This window comes from Emydura macquarii, unplaced genomic scaffold (genome assembly GCF_026122565.2).
Source record: "Emydura macquarii macquarii isolate MOO-44397 ecotype Brisbane River unplaced genomic scaffold, CSIRO-AGI_Emac_v2 contig_3343, whole genome shotgun sequence".
Classification (NCBI taxonomy): domain Eukaryota; kingdom Metazoa; phylum Chordata; order Testudines; family Chelidae; genus Emydura; species Emydura macquarii.
In genome coordinates, this window is record NW_027133480.1 from 2282865 (window position 1) to 2288184 (window position 5320).

Sequence of the window (5320 nt, forward strand, 5' to 3'; positions counted from 1 at the left end):
CTGAAATATTTTAACTGTTTCACTGCCTGAGATTTTATTAATGAATTGGGGGCGGGGGCAGGAGGTGGGAACACATCTTTTGTTTTGGGGACCAAATGTTTTCTGAGTAGGCTAAGTCTAAGTGAATTTTCCCTGGTAACTAAAAACAAAAAACTGCTGGTTGTTTTAGGTAGCAGAAGCTATAAGCCATTAACTCTGCTGCCTTTAAACACTAATTTTTAGAACAGAGAAAGTCAAAGGATAATTATTGCAGATTGCTTTCTTTAAGGAGATCGTTCCCGGGTCACTTCTGGGAGATGTGCCTCATTAATGTGAATATCATCCAGAAACTAAGCAAGTGCAAATCCCTGACCTGCTGATTCAATGTACTTCACAAGTACATCCCAAGTTCTGACCTGAACAGAGCAGAACCTTATCTTATTGCACCAGGTATTGCAGGGGGAGGCCAAGGAAGGGTGACAGGAGTAGTAAGCATCTTTTTTCAAACATATGAGCTAAATTTTCACAAATAGCCTCTAATTTTAAGTCCCGAACTTCATATAGTAACTTGGACCTTATTTGTCAGAGGCACTGAACACCTGACTTCATTGGGAGCTAGGACACCCCCAGAGCCTCAGAAAGTCAGGCAGAAGCTATTGGTCTCAAAATTCATGCCCACTCTTGAAAATGTGATCAGGTGGTGAGGTATGATAGAGGCTATAAAATCATGAAGGGTGTGGAGAAAGTGAAAAAAGAATTATTTACCCTTTACATGACATGTGAACGATAGAGCACCCAATAAAATTAATAGGCAGTAGGTTTAAAACAAAAGGAAGCACTTCTCCGCACAGTCAATCTGTGGAACACATTTCCAGGGAACATTGTGAAGGTCCAAAGTATAACTCGGTACAAACAAGAATTGGATACATTTATGAAGGATAGATCCTTCAATGGCTATTAGCTAGGATGATCAGGGATGAAAGCTGGATGGACCATTGGTCTGACATAATATGGCCATTCTTATGTGATACAGACAAAGGCAAGAGAGAAAGGGGAAAAAATGGAAGCAAAAAGCAAGTGATGATGGAGTTCAACTACTACAGATCAGTAAAGATGCCTCTTTCTGAGCAGTTTCCAGCAGGCTTAGATATGGAGGTTCCAACAATACAGAGGGCTCTCTGCAGTAGTGGTTTGTGGTATTTCTAACTTAAGTAACTGAAGGGGATTACAATGGTAACAGTGTGATAGGGAAGAAAAAGTATACCCGTGGCTTGAGCACAGGCATGGGAGTCTGTTCCCACTAATGACAATTCCTGTGTGACCTTGACGATATTAACCTCTGTCCTTCAGTCTCCCCCTCTGTGAACTAGGGATAATAATACGGACATACTAGTCAGGGAGTGTTTTGAGTATAATTTAATGTTTGTGAAGCACAGACATATTCTTGCAGAAGGAAAGACACTACAGGACTGGCCCTTTAAGAAGGACCCAGCAGCCTCTGAGATGAAGAGACTGAAGCAGCATTTCAAGAGGCAGCTAGTAAATGACTTCTCCATCTTCCACCCCACACAGAGCCAGGCTTTTTGGAGTGGATGGACGCAGCAGTCCTATACCTTTAGCAAAACGAGGGAACAGGTTCTTCAAACTGCTGGAGCCCCATGATGTCAGCAGTTCCAACCTCCGTGAGTTGGGAGCTTACCTGTGGGTGGAGAAGGGTAGGCTCCTGGCCTTGACGTTGCTCTGATTTGCACCTGGCTACAATGGCTCCCAAGGGATCACAGCAGCAGCCAAGCATCACCAGAGAGCTAGTCCTTTGTCACACTCTTGCTTGTGTGGGGATGGCAGGGAGGATATAGGGGTCCAACTATGCTGACTCTGTGCTACTATAATTTTCCTTTCGATAAGGGGAATCCTTAGCTGGAAACAAGTCTGTTATGTGCCAGTTTATGATGAATGAGGATCTGACCCTGGCTATTCTAATGTTCTGGGTCAATACATAGACCACTTCTATTTTTGCCACGCTTCATCCCGTAAGGAAAGTCTAAATGGTCTGTCCCTCATATAAGCCTGCAAAGCCATGACAAAATCTTTGCTCCCGTGGCTGAAATAGATGTCTTACTGGGCTCGTTGGAGCATGTTTTGCTTTGCCTTCTATAGTGTGCTTGACAGGTACATAGGTGCACTGATTCATGCTCAAAGGCATTGCTGCCTTTAGAGAAAATTGATGTATAATCAGCAGTTTGTGGGGGACATGTATACTATTTGAAAAGCAGTCAAATGAAAACCCAGCGTAGGAGTCATCAAAACAATGGGAATTATACCATCCCATTCAAATGTGTCTGTCATGGGCTACCCAAGTTACCAGCCAGCTGAACGAGGAGAGGAGCGTCAGCCCAGCACCTAGGGAAGAACTAATTACTCTGCATACTAATGACTCTGGCTCTTGCTGTGGCCCTGGGGAAGTCACTTAACCACTCTTGGTTTACTGTCTGTGAACAGAACTAATATGTCACAATGCCCGGGTGAGCTACATAAAGATTAGTTAGTGTCTAAATATCTCAGTAAGTGCTACATTGTTAATTAGTAATAGCCCAGAACCTCACTCCCAATTTAGGAATGCTACAGCAGTCTGAAAAGCACCAGGATATACATTAGAGGGTTTCCTGTCACTTAATTTCATACTAAAAGCACACCTCTCAAGTTTGGTAATTCTGTAAGAGCTCTGGAGAAGATAGCAGCATGGTATTCCAGCGCTCCAGCAGCTGGGAGACTGAATTTGCCCTGGATTAGCTTTCGTGGCTGTGGAAGACAGGAGACGGTGTGAGGTGCTTCTGTGCCCCAGAAGCTGAGTGGCAAATTTGGCTGAACTGATCCCTTTGAATAAACAGGAAAGTAAAACAATAGTATCTGAAGTGCTTCATCTTGTAGAATGATGGGTAGTGGTGGGTGCTCTTGTGAGGATAAAAGGGTGTGATTTCCTCTTACTTGGGCAGAATAGGGTTCAATAACAGTAGAAATCTCCATTACTGAGATCTCACCTGAGGAATAGTTTTTTAGACTAGCCATAGCTGGGCCTTGTAAGCCAAGAGTCTGCTGGGAGAGGCCAATCTATTTGCGACTGTACTTTTTCCCTTAGTGGAAAACTGTTGATCCATGTGCTTCACACACATCTGTGTGTGCCCTGCTAGTGCCAGGCTATTGACTTGCAACATAGACCCTGTCAGACCATACACCTGTGAACAGACCTTCACAGAAGGATTCGCAAAATATCTTTCAGCTAAAGCTGAGGCGTGCTCCCAGTGACCTACTCAAACAAGCCCTTGATTGCAGCAGCCCTGATAAGTGATGCCAGGACTACATAACTGGTACTACGTGCAGGCCTTTCATGCTGCTGGCCCCCTGCATCCTGCTGATTTCCTGTGATCCACAGGGCTTGGAAGTCAACTCTAGGGCTTGAACAATGGGGAGAGCAAACACCCTAACAGAATGACTGGAGACAAACTTCCTTGAGGAGAATCTTGTAGTGTTTACATCCCTATCACCCCCATCCTGTGGGTTTTCTTGCAGGAGGGTGTAACTGAGTGCTAAGTTATTTGCCAGTAGACAATAAAAGGGCTATTTGGTCACTTATTAGGTGCTTGTTGTCTTTAGAGTGTAAGAACCTCGACAATGGAACCCGTTTCAATTTTATTCATGGTCTTTAAAAGGTATCCTGCAACCCACACATACAGTGCAGTAGCATTAATAACTGCAGTGTACAGGATGCAACTTTCAGTTACTCAGTCAATATTTCCTCTTTATCAGCAAGTAATGGATGTTGTCTCTGGACAACACTTTTTTTATACCATCCTGTGCACTAACTATCTGTTACTCAGATGGGATTATAAACGCTGACATCTACCAGAAAGACACACAGTTTAAAGAAGGGATCTAAATTTAGTAACAGGCAAATAACTGGATTAATTTTACACTAATGCTGTCGAGGGAATAAAGGCGAGCACCAGAGACACTTATGCCTGTCTCCCTGTTCCAAGTAGATTTTTCTTTCCCCTCCTTGAACAGTAAGTTTCATATAAATCTGCTTTCAGATGTCTGACATATTTCAGACTATGAATGTGCTGAACGTTCAAAGCTTTCGGAGTGGTAGATTGCAGGGAACCTGAGCAGATTTCCAAATCCTCAATGAGCTCTGGATTTATTTTTTGAAAGAAGGAACGAGTTGAACTGCATATTTTCTAAGGCAGAATGATACTACATAGTTGAATCTGAATGCTATACAGCTTGGCTTAGCGTACACTCAATCATGCTAAAGAAAATTGTGACCGAGAAGGTCAACAATTATTTTCTAATCATTTTCTTCCGCTTTTCCTTTGGGGCATGTCTATACACATTTCTGCAGTTACATCCAGTGAGCATAGCAACACCAGAGAGTTTTAGAAGATTTTTATGATGAAATCCTGCTACCAGTGTTGACTGTTATTCTTGAGAGGAGTAATTAAAGAGTGCACCTTGTGAGGATTTTCAATACACTTAGGCAAAAACTGATACAAAGTAATTCCCACAGCTGTTCTACTTCTGAAATTTTAGCTCACTCTAAGGAATGGAGCCACTATGGACCCTCTTGTTTACTAGGCTGAGTCATACTGACATACATATGTACAACTTCCTTGTCGCAGGTGAATTGTAGAGCAGAATTTGAATCTGATTAACTACTATTTTGGACAAGGAATTTCTTGCTTAAATAACTTCCTTCAAAGTTCAGACACTTTGATTTAAACCAATAGAAACTTGCAGCAAATGAGGCATGTCTGTATTGTTCTGTGATGTCATGGCCCCTTACCAGAACCATTAATTATTTTAATCTTAATTGTGAGGATTATAATTGGGCACATCTTGATTTAAATTTTCTTTGAAAAATAATGTATGTTAACATCAGTCGGAAGTACCCATAGTGCTAAATTATTATTTTTCTCCTGCCCCAGATAAACAAACTATAAACCCTATCTAACATGGACACTATGTAACCACAGGAGTATCTTTATAATACTTCTTCATTAACGTTAATAAACTAGTATTTCTTACTGCAAATCAACCTCCTTTCTTTGAAGGACAGAAACCAAAACATTTAGATCTGGGGACATACGACTCTAAAGTCACTGCATGAAAAGTGTATATAGTAGCGCTGATTGATCCACTTTTAGCTCCATGACTGCTATACATTTTTGCAATATTTATATAAATGCTTCATAATGCTTTACTACTATGCTCTAAAACCATTATCTAAGCAAATATTTGTGCTTATTGAGGTAAACAGGAAACAGAGTTACACAGCAAGTTTTAC